The 12,630-nt window shown below is 38.4% G+C and overlaps 1 non-coding gene across 1 annotated transcript; it reads left to right on the top strand.

The window, feature by feature from the left end:
• Positions 1–11,005: 11,005 nt before the first annotated feature.
• On the top strand, positions 11,006–11,080 carry Trnas-cga (transfer RNA serine (anticodon CGA)). Its single transcript has one exon. It is a non-coding gene; the product is annotated as a tRNA-Ser (tRNA).
• The last annotated feature ends 1,550 nt before the right edge of the window (positions 11,081–12,630 follow it).

Here is a 12,630-nt window from a genome sequence, read left to right as displayed (position 1 = left end):
AGGGCACTTCTTTAAAACACTTTATTATTTCAGAAAACACTTTCTTGTCTTTTATTTCTCCTTTTGATTTGAAATGACATCTTGAAAAGAGCTTTCATGTTGATCCGTATGATGCTTCACCACATGACATGATGCTCTATGAAATGGAAGCATCTGGCCCCTTACCGCTCCTAACTCAGCACGTAGCTGATCACAATTGACTCATCACTGTACTCTTGGCTCCTAGTCCCTAGCTCCTAGCTCCTAGGTCTCAGCACCGGATCTTTGTGTTCTTAGTTTGTGCACTGATTCAGTTCACGCCGCTCTTGCCTTGTTCACGGATTCTGCTTGCACTTCGACTTGAATGTTTGACTCACTACTCTTCTTTCGAATTCAGCTCACCATGGGTTTTATTCATTGTAAAAGTAATGGCATATGTATTAAATTATGAAATTTTGCGTATACAGGGTGAGTAATGAAGTATTTCAAAAGCTACATATCACACTAAAAAACGGAAAAATATGTCTTCTGTAGTTTCAAAAATCCCGTCTGGTGATACCAATGATAACCCTCATCTGCCCCAACGCTGGGATGTGTGGTACAGGGCGACAATGTGGAAAAGCTTCTTTGATTTACGCCCTCTCACCTCTCAACAATAGGCTGCTAGTTTGACGGGTGTTTTCTTGCCAACAGGGTGCTTTTTTTGTAAGAACTGTCTTACAGTATGAGATTTTTACTCTGCGGCGGAGTGTGAGCTGATATGATACTGTCCTGGCAGATTGAAACTGTGTGTTCGACCGAGACTCGAACTCGGGACCTTTGCCTTTCGTGGACAAGTGCTCTACCAGCACTTGTCCGCGAAAGGCAAAGGTCCCGACTTCAAGTCTCGGTCCAGCACACAGTTTTAATCTGCCAGGAAAGTTTCATGTCTTACAGTGAACACTTAAAATGCCGCTGCCTATTTCAGTGAACTTATTTATCCATACAGAGAATGATTCTAAATAAATGAGAAGAGTTTCCGATGAAATCTACGGAAATGCATCGGTGTTATGCGAAATCATGTTACCATCGTTGTTGGCTCTTATCTCTTCAAGTAACCCCACAAACAAAAGGCAGGCGAAGTAAGATCTGGCGATATTCCAAGTCAAGACACTGGGAAACGTCTTCCAATCCACAAATGTTTCCACATGTAATCTTAAGACTTCTCTAGCTGCTACACAGTAATCTGCTGGACAATCACGTTTTTCCACAAATCCAAAGGAAGGTCTGTGAGCAATACTGGATGATTAGCCTCCAAAAACGTTCGATATTTATCACCATTTAAGGGGTCATTGATAAAGAATGGAACAAAGACTTTGTCACCAACATTGTTCCACACCAAATATTCACATCCCATGGATGCTGATGTTCAATTTGGCGCAAACAATGTATGTTTTCACATTCCAATACTGCACGTCGCGTCGATTAATTGTACCATGGTTTGTGAATCTCGACTCGTTAGAAAACAATGCTCGAGCAAAGAATTGGTATCTCTCTGTATTTGCTAAAGCAACCACAAGCAATATATTAGTCGGTTCTGGAAATCATTGCCATGAAGTTCATGATGGAATGAAATCAAAGCTACATATCTACATACATACTCCGCAATCCACCATACGGTGCGTGGTGGAGGGTACCTCGCACCGCAACTAGCATCTTCTCTCCCTGTTCCGCTCCCAAACAGAACCAAGGGAAAAATTACTGCCTAAATGCCTCTGTGCGAGCCCTAATCTCTCTTATCTTATCTTTGTGGTCTTTCCGCGAAATGTAAGATGGCGGCAGTAAAATTGTACTGCAGTCAGCCTCACATGCTGGTTTTCTAAATTTCCTCAGTAGCGATTCACGAAAAGAATGCCTCCTTTCCTCTAGATACTCCCACCCAAGTTCCTGAAGCATTTCCGTAGCACTCGAATGATGATCAAACCTACCAGTAACAAATCTAGCAGCCTGCCTCTGAACTGCTTCTATGTCTTCCATCAATCCGACCTGATAGGGGTCACAAACGCTCAATAATAGGTCGTATTAGTTTTTTATAAGCGGTCTCCTTTACAGATGAACCACATCGTCCCAAAACTCTACCAATGAACCGAAGACGACTATTCGCCTTCCCCACGACTGCCATTACATGCTTGTCCCGCTTCATATCGCTCTGCAATGTTACCCCCAAATATTTAATCGACGTGACTGTGTCAAGTGCTACACTACTAATGGAGTATTCAAACATTATGGGATTCTTTTTCCTAATCATCTACATTAATTTACCTTTATCTATAAAGTTAGCTGCCATTCTTTACACAAATCACAAATCCTGTCCAAGTCATCTTGTATCCTCCTACAGTCACTCAACGACGACATCTTCCCGTACGCCATAGCATCATCAGCAAACAGCAGCACATTGCTATCCACCCTATCCACAACATCATTTATGTAGATAGAAACAACAGCGGACCTACTACACTTCCCTGGGGCACTTCAGATGATACCCTCACCTCCGATGAACACTCACCATCGAGTACAACCTACTGGGTTCTAAAATATGCAACGGATGATATTTTCTATCTCTCAAAATTCGTCAAACAGTACTCCGACTGTTTCCAGATTTACAGCTTAATTGTTGAGTGCTAAAGTGGTGGTTATCAGAGTTTCATAATTCTCTCCAGCAAATGTACTTGACGGTTCCTTTTTGGTGGAAGCACAGTCCCCTCACTGGTGTATTGTCGAATAAAGTGACAAAAAGGAGTGCATGATTGCATCCTGTTCAGCAAAAGTTCAGCGTAAAAGGTTAAAGAATTAGCGACCTTCCTGACACTTTCCCTATAAGTGTAAACCATTTTTGTTTTCTTTTCTATCGCAACAACCTGCATGTTAACTAATAACCCTGTCAGGTTATGAAGGAACGTATTTAAGAAATTAGGGGTGACATGCACGACGTTTGGTCAAGCCAGATAATGAATGAACGAATATTTCAAAACAGTTATAGGAAAAAAACTCGAGTAATGACATTTTGGAGCTCCATTATGTTCTTTCTCGATTACAGCGTTATCTATCACGCCGCAGAAAAATTGTTACATACAAAAATTACGCATTTTCCACATATAAAATGATTCTAAAATAAAAATGTGTTGTTCCTATTTAATATTTCCAAGTTGCCTCTCACTCAAACCACTGGGGCCGGAGCAGTAGGCTCAGCATTGATATCGCCAGCCAGCATTTTCAAAAATATTAGAGATCTATATTTCCGTTTGTTAATCCATTGAGATATTTCGTTGTCTTAAGGTGAAAAACTCACCATCTAACTTAAGTAACTTGTGCATTATATAACACACTGCGTGCACATTTTCCCTCATTTTAAACTATTAGAGATCGCAATCAACTGATGATTCTTTTTCAAAAATTCGAGAATCTTTTTTCTTACAAATCATCTTCACCAATGTCTGCTTTCCGTTCAGACAAAACTCCCTATTCAGAAATTCAATGTGAATCTGAAGCTATTTCCAGCCTGCTATAGTTATTTAATTCTCAACCTGAACGTGATTTAGTTTCTTTTGTCTAACTGTCACTCCCAACTAGTTTTCGTTTGCAGCAACACACACGTAAAACTGTCAATGCTATAAAGCCGAATACATCGAATAAAATTATTAAACGCTTCAGCATTCTTTAGATGACATCATATTTATTTTTAGCTGCCACTATTTTTATTTCACTATTGCAATTTCTGCATTTGCGCCATTTTCAAGCATTTACAAAGCATAATACAATGTAATGAGAAAACACGAAATCAACAGGATGTACAACCAGCTTTTGCCTTTTGTTAACGTTCAAATACTTACAAGATTTGATAGTTTGTCATAGACATGGGTTGAAAATATAGTATAGTCATTGGTTTTACTAATGACAATAGCAGATTTGCTACTGATGGCCAATGACCAGAGGATAACCATAAATAATGTTAGTGTGTATGTGCTCGTAGCATATTTTGTAGATGATACGATTAAATTAAAGTCGTAGTTTCTAGAGCGTATCTAATCTGAAAGAAAGGTACACTGCAAAAATATTTCAAATTTGTTAAGGGCTGTTATGACTAAATATAATCCAAAGCTTAAAATCACTGCCACAAAAAGAGTCAATACTTAAAACATGAAGTGAGCTTCCATGCTTTTGACCCTTCCATACGTTTTACTTTTGCACATTATTTACATCATAATGTGTAACATGAATTTTGTAGGTGATCAGATTCAATTAAAGTCGTAGTTTCTAGAGAGTACCTAATCTGAAAGGAAGATACACTGTAGAAAATATTTCAATTTCGATGAAGGCTGTTACGGCCAAATATAATTTCAAGTTTACAATCAACAAGACAATAACAGTCAATTCTTTAATCATCAAGTCAGCCACCATGCTTTGGACCCGTCCATACATCCTATGTTTTGCACACTCTTTACATCGTATTGTGTAACATGCAGTACAAAAGTCAATATAGAAAATTATTGATGGGATTAAAAGAGCAATTATGGTTTTGAGTAAGATACCTCTGCCTTAAGGAAACTTGCTGAAATACAAGGAAATTAAAAGAAAGACCAATACCGTACTGTTGAGTTTGGGAAGTGTTTCGTGATACCATCAGTCAGCGTCTAGGAAGCGACCATCTGGGACCTGCAGCAACTGTCAAACTAGACGTATATTGTTACATATTATATATGAGAACTGTGGGTAATTTTATATAGTAGAGGCTTTATTCCCATTATATGTCAATTTTTATATTACATATTGTTCTCATTAAAATTATAAGAAAAATTTTCTCATAATTTCACAAACCCTTATCCAGAATTTTATTATGATATTTTTAATTTTAACTGAAAAATTGTAAGACTTTCCAGAAATCCTAGAACTCCAAGGGATGAAACGGGAACTTATTAGTTCTCTTGCTGCATTCTTTCAAAGGGGTTTAAAATAAGGTATAAATGCATATACAATGACCTTGAATTAAAAACAGAACAGCGTTTCATTCATTTATTTTATTAAGTAAATGGTGAGTGATGAGTTGTGAAAGAGAGTTAATTCATTCCAGTGAGAGAGGTCTTCTAATCCGATCACAGAATTGAATTGTTTTGCCTATACCTATTATCTAGTGTTATTTCTCCTTGTATCAACATACAGGGATAAGAGTGAAATGTAGAACACAAATATTTTAGTTATACAAGTACCTGCTGTTATCATGTTGCCTCAAACAGCAAGAATAGCTTTATTTAGTAATTAATGTCTAAGTTATTGAAACAAATTCAATACAACAACAACCAATGAGAGATAAGTTCTGATTAACGAAAGAGCTACATAAGTTTCAGTTAACACAAATAACAGCATTTACAATCATTTTTACTAGATACATACGCGAAACTGTGAAATAAACTATTGTCAGTCGTAGTATTGAAATATTTCTTTAAATTTAAGTGTTCAGTTCCTAAAACAAAGATTTTTTTGCATTTGGTTTTCCTGCATATACTAGTGAACCCAGCAATGCTTTGCAATTACTAAATATGTAGGCCTATGGGAATTGGATGTATATCCGAATCTCTTTTCTAATCCCCCTGCCCCTCACCTCTCTCTTCATGTCCTCCTCTGTCAGTCTCTGTCCATCTCCTCCTTACCCCCCTCTATGTACATTTAATTCCCCTCATCACTGTCGATCTCCTCATCCTCTATCCTCTCTTTGTCAATCATCTCCTCCCCCTCTCTCTGTCCATTCCCCCCCCCCCCCAATTGTCCATCTACTCCTCCTCTCTCCAATCATGATCCATGTTTATTTTTATAGCAAATTCAGTTTCTGTAGTAGTATTTCAGCCTGATAAACAGTATATATATATATATATATATATATATATATATATATATATATATATATATATATGTGTGTGTGTGTGTGTGTGTGATAAAGAATGTATATCGGAGTAACAATTTTTCTAATGGCTGAAATACTTTACTATTGTAGCTGATACTGACGGTGAAAAGAAAACAAAATAGTATATATTCACAGCAGAACTAAGCACAGCATTTTCGCTCTCGCAGTCGGTTCCAACAGAAAACCTGCAGACTGTTGCTTAAAAAATGTAGCTTATGTTCATATGAATGTTTATTTGAGAGTCCTGTAAGAAGTTGAAGTAAACTCCTGAAGAGCTTTTCGAGATTTTTGCTAACAGTCTTCCTTTAATATGTAGTATATGTACATCTGCATATTAGATATTTTTAAAAAGAAACTGGCCCGTGTCCGTCCGAGTCTGTTTCAGAGAAACGTGTAAAAATTTGAATGAAATCAGGGGAAATTTTTCTGGGTTTTTGGTAGCAGAGTTTGCTCTTTATATATTACATATTTTTCCATATGTTATGTATACATTAAAATATATCTAGCATATGTTCATCTGAATGTTCATTAGAGTTTCGTTTAAAAATATAGTGTACTTTGAACAAGAACTTTTCGAAGTTTTTAGTAACAACGTTTGCCTATTTATATATTACATATTTTCATATGATGGCGCACCAATAGCTATATAAAAGCACCCACGTGTTCAAATGCAACATTGTGTCAAAATTTTACAATAGGTAAACAACTTTTGGAGATTTAAGATTCTGGAAAAACAAGCTATATGTAGATATATATTTACACCTTAAATTTCCAAAAGTTCTTCACCTCTTGAGATTTTGAGCTTCCCCTCATTATATATATATATATATATATATATATATATATATATATATATATATATAATCTCCAAAACCTCTTCACCTATTGTTTTAAAATTATGTAGTTCATTTGTTCAAAATCTTAAATCTCCAATAGTTCTTCACTTGTTGTTTTGAAATTATATATATACATGTGTGTTTGTCCCTTTGCTTTTTTCTCTTGGCCCGAGTCGTGGTTGGCTCACGAGGAACAAATTACACGAATTGGCAAAACGTTCATGTGATTTATACCTTTATTAAACCCGAAGACCAACGTCCATTTTTAAAAAGAAAAGAAAAAATTGAGTAATCAGCTTTTTTTTTACTTTGAGTTAGCATATTGTACTCCCGCGAATACGCTGCGATGTTATTTTCATTTCCCAATTGCAGCTAAACGCATATCTGCGTTTTGAATGTATGAATTATTCGTATTGAGTAATTGAGTGATACATTGCAATCGACCTATTCCGTCATCATCACAGCTGTGGGTTCGTACGCGGTGCCTGCCACCACCCCAGCTCACGGCGGCGTTGGAGCTGCCCTGCGTTCCCCCTGCGCTGGCTGCTACCGCCGCCGGCTGAATTGACCCGCCGCCCGCCACACCCTACGAGCGGAGCGGAAAGCGAGCGTTCCCATCCGCGCCTCGTCCCATTCTGCTACCGTCCCGCTGATGGTACTGCCGGGTCGCGCCAGGTATCATTCCGTTTTGTTGCGCTAACCGTTTGCTTTCATTTCTGTCGCATGCGCCGCCATTTGCTCGCGGCGTTACTTCTCATCCGACCGTCGCCGCCGCTGCGACCGTGGCGAGCTGTTTCATTCTGCCCGCGGCGCGAGACAAACTGTTATGAACGGTGCCCTGCCACGGAAAAATTTTTTGTGCAGTTTCCCTAAGTAGCTGGAAAGAAAACCAGGACGTGAGTTTCATTCTTATTAGTCTCTGTTTCTTTGTGTTTGAATTTTACATTTACATCTGACAAAATGGTACTACGACCCAAATATAACTAATGGAAACGGAGCCCTAACCCAGAATGAGTCTTTCACTGTGCCACTGTAACAAGACTCTCTGACACGTTAAACGTTATGAAACCCGAGGGCTCCAGTGCAGATCTGCGAAATTTTTGAGAAATCCTGTTGAGTTTGCAATGTAGGACTGAGAATCAGGTGGATAGAAGAGACAAGATTTTTGAGTTTTGAGAGAATATTCAGAGCTATCCTCTGGGTCGTACAGATAATTGTACTGTGTGTTTTAAGTCTGAATCAGCCTCTTTGTTGTTTAAAATGATTCTACTGGTCGCCCTAAACTACACTGGTAAACTGTCTTATGTCACTATTATTTCTGTCAGGCCTGTCGATAATTTACGAATATTATGAGTTGCTTCTGTAATCTATTGTGTACTCTACATAAAATCAACTTCAGTTTTCATTTCTTAGTTGAGGACGTTCTCGCTGAAATTTTGTTTACACAGTCTGTAATCGGTATGAATGCAACAGCATGTGCTACCAACACCCTTCAAAACGCCGCACATAAAGACAGGATTCTTCCGGAGCTCATACCTCGGGTTCTATTGATGACAGAAAGATGAGAAGTGTTCTGGCCAGCCCTTGGGCTATGAACCATTTATATATCCTAGAGAAGGATCCCACAGTACAGGATCAATTTTTGAATGTTACACACTTCCTCTGGTTTAGGGAAATGAAGTGAATCGGTTGATTCTTTCCGTATTAGCGATATACGGTTGGTGTTAAGGGACTCTTGGAGGCACGATTTAGTTCACTGGTGGTTTCTGGGAGAACCCGATAAAAGCAGGTTTCACCACTTTTTCACTGTCATCAGAAGATTTCTAAAAAGCAGAAAATTGCTCAATTTTTAAGAGTTTACGTAGACGTGCCGTCATCCCGTTTTCAAAAATATTTATGTGTTCTCTAGAAATACCCCAAAAACGTAGTATTTGGGTATCAAAGCCGAGCCGCGGATTCCAAGACAGCTATGTACACCAAATTCTGAAATTTTAGCTATATATTCCTAAAACACAATAATCTCGAATTTTTTTGTGCATCTTTATCTGTTTCCGGGATATAGAGATTCAAATTTACCTACTTGTACACGTAAAATGCGGCGCGAGGCGAAAACATTCTTTATAAAGTAACATAGCACGGAGAAACACACTATAAAGTGTCTTCGTTATCCTGTGAAGCTTCCGGGAACCCCTTGCTGAAGTACTGAACCACTCGTAAAATTTTAAAGTTCGGTCTGACGTGTAAAACAAGTTTTGCGTTATTTCAATTTTACATAAGTAAGTTATCAAAATCTTACTGACCCATAAAGTTATTTTCACATGAGTGAGGTTCTCTACAGTAGCTCCTATCTGAGTACAAAAAGGCGAATATTTTGCTGACTGAAAAGTGGAGTGACAAGTGCACCAGCACCATTAAAAATTTTCCCAAAAAATTGGTCATGCGAACATATTCGCACTTTGTTATGCTCAGAGAAAAGGAGGCAAAAGCAGTGGGAAAGAGACGAAAAAGTATGAAATACTGAAAGATAGTACACAATGGCTGTTGTATAGAAAGAGCAGTGGTACTGTGGGAGAAAGAGAGTGACGCAGTGCCAATGGAATGTAGTTACAGTGACAGACCTGTGCCAGGAAAAGAATGAAGGACACAGTACCAGTGGGACAGGAATAAAGCAGAAAGTGGAAGTGGGTGAGAGCCAATGATAATGAGAGACAGTCTAGGACAGTTACATTGAGCAAGAGAGAGATAATGATGGAGGGAAGAGACAGAAGCAGTGGGAAGGAAGGAACGAGATAGTAAGAGAGAGTAAGAGAGAGAGTAAGAGAGAGCAATAGGGAGGCACTGACTGTGAGAGAAGACTGTAGAAGCAGGACAGAATGAAGGGGACCGTGGCTATGAGACAAGAGACAGTGGCAGACACAGAGGTGAATAGGAATGAACAACTTATAGCAATGGACTAATGGGTGTGATCGAGTTACAGTTAGACTATCTTGTGGGGGTGAGAGGTTAGCTGTATGTTAAAAATAGCGTTAGTATGTTTGCGTGCCCAAATCTTTGGGGAAATTTTTAGAGCTACTGAAGAAGGTAGAATGAGGCAGCTGGCAGCCCTCTTTTCAGTCAGCTTTTTATACAGGAGCGTATCTGCCTTTTCCTCTGGTGGAATTAGATTCGATAATCTCTTAAAACGTTCATTAATGGTTCTGCCGTCAGTTGCAGTATTTATTAGCAACTGTTGACGGAACATATAATGAACGCTTTAATTAATTAAAATAAAGTTGCTGTTCCCCGTCAACGAAATGTTGAAACTGAAGACTCAGTAATCTCAAGTTAAAATCAAACTATTACAGACACTGTTGTGTATTTTATTTGAGCCTGATTTGCAGTTCATCAGTATTGTTGGTCCTTGATTCGGTTCACAGAATTAAACTTACTACTTGTTGTTGAAACCAACTGAGTGTTTTTCTCTGAATATCATTTATAAAACTTTAATCGTCGCCCACTTATTTCCTTAAAGTGACCCATTGCCTGTTCTGATCCTATCTGATAACGCTTTTCGTGTTGAATCTATTATTGTGGAACACTCGTTAACTGAAATGATTTTCTCATTGTTTCAATTCATAATATGCTTTATTTTATCTATGATGAAATTGAACCACGCAATTGTAGTGAAATTCATCAGCCTGATATTTCAAGTTGAACTGTCCAATTTATAATTCTAAAATTTTTTCTCCGTTTGCGTGCATTCACTTGAGTTTCGCAGCCTTTACATATTATTTGGAGTAGCCGTCACTATTTGGAGTACCCTTTTAGAAATAAAATTGTCTTTTCCGGTTTAACTGTAATCTTTTTGTGACCTGGCACTTTACTAACCGCACCGTCTCGCTTAATATAAATCTTCAAATAACGCAGGGACAAAGCGTAAATTGTAACGTAAGTATATGACAAACGGAAGCCACGCCGCCTCCACAGGGACATACAAGGCGATGGACGAACAGTTATGAGTCTGAAACTTCCTGACAGATTAAAACTGTGTGCCCGACCGAGACTCGAACTCGGGACCTTTGCCTTTCGCGGGCAAGTGCTCTACCAACTGAGCTACCGAAATACGACTCACGTCCGCTACTCACAGCTTTACTTCTGCCAGTATCCGTCTCCTACCTTCCAAACTTTACGGGTTCGCAGAAGAGCTTCTGTAAAGTTTGGAAGGTAGGAGACGGATACTGGCAAAAGTAAAGCTGTGAGTACCGGACGTGAGTCGTGCTTCGGTAGCTCAGTTGGTAGAGCACTTGCCCGCGAAAGGCAAAGGTCCCGAGTTCGAGTCTCGGTCGGGCACACAGTTTTAATCTGTCAGGAAGTTTCATATCAGCGCACACTCCGCTGCAGAGTGAAAATCTCATTCAGTTATGAGTCTGATCGCCGCCAATTTGTGTGTGGGGCACCAGGTATCCATTGCTCGCAGGAGTGTGCGGAGAGAAACACGCCGCATAAGTTGTAGTAGTAGGCGCCCAATTCGTCTCTCATTTCTATATACAAAACAATGGATATTTATGTACATAAAATATTAAATATCCTTTTTCATAAAACTTTCTCCTCGTGTAACATATCCTTCAGATATCGTATTCAGCTGCTGAGGAATACTGTCCGTTGGTTGGCCCTCTTTTGCGTTTGTGAACATGGTCGTAAAATAAAACTTTAATCTTAGTGAAGTGCTGAATCTGAAGTAATGATAATGAATCTAATTAGTTCCAAAAGAAACTAATTGTGCATTCAGTGAAAGCTATTTAACAGAAACTCAATACTGAAGTCCATTACGAAAGTTACGTAACATGAAGTGTCTGACTTGAAATATCCACAAAGTAAAATACCGCTCAACTCGGAAGGCAAAAACTGTTTAAGGCTGCAAGTAACTTACCACAACATGTGAAAATTATGACTACGTACTGTTTGTTCACAAGACTCCAAAGTGAGACCCGCCTGGATAGAAAAGTAACTTACCTCTTGCTCAGCATGCTATTTTGTGTATGGCGTATTGACGCTCTCTAACGCAAATTGAAATCAGCAAATGCAACAGCTAAAGAAAAATAATCTACTCACTGATAATTTTTTTATTTTTTATTTTTGCTTCTCAGAAGCAAACCATGGCTGCGTGCGGCATAAGGTGCAATGCATACACCACAAAATATTTAAAACTTTAGCAAGAATGATGAAGGAGGATTTTACTTTAAAGAAAAGTTTTCCTAAAAAATTAAACTGTCTATTGTTCAAAAAGAGCGTAAAACGTAAAAAGACTATAGCAATTGCAAAATTTACTCATTACAGACATTTCAACCAATTCCGTAATTACGATATTGAAGTGCCTGTGTAATTCCGAATTACAAAGCAAATTTCTTATACAGCTGATGGCAATTCATATTCGCAACTCTAAAGACTTTCATGAACTGCGTAATTTATGACTTAATGAAAACAAGGAGATCAAATTAACACTAATCATGAATAATATTAGTCATCTGAGGGTCAAAGATTTCCTTCAGTTAATAGTTCTAACAAACAAATATTACATTCTCGAGCGTGTGTTAGTTGTCTTATTCTTCTCCAAAAAGCTTCAACATACATAAAGTCAAGAAAATATCTCTCAAAATATGTTTTCACCCCCTTAATAAAGTATTCCAGATAATTTCTCCCAGATTCACATATAGCAGTTACCCTTCTCATAACAGCTGCTAGCTATTATACACTAATAAGAATAGCCTAGCACTGAACAAGAGACAGACGACCAAGCGCACCACACAGAACATTAAACACAGAGTGAAGGATCTTATCCAGTACACATGCAGAGTGCTCATGCATCTTTGCCTCAGTATAATAAAGATGAAATACAGGGTG

The sequence above is a fragment of the Schistocerca gregaria genome, chromosome 4 (genome assembly GCF_023897955.1).
Source record: "Schistocerca gregaria isolate iqSchGreg1 chromosome 4, iqSchGreg1.2, whole genome shotgun sequence".
NCBI classification, from domain to species: domain Eukaryota; kingdom Metazoa; phylum Arthropoda; class Insecta; order Orthoptera; family Acrididae; genus Schistocerca; species Schistocerca gregaria.
This window is presented reverse-complemented; position numbering and strand designations above follow the sequence as displayed.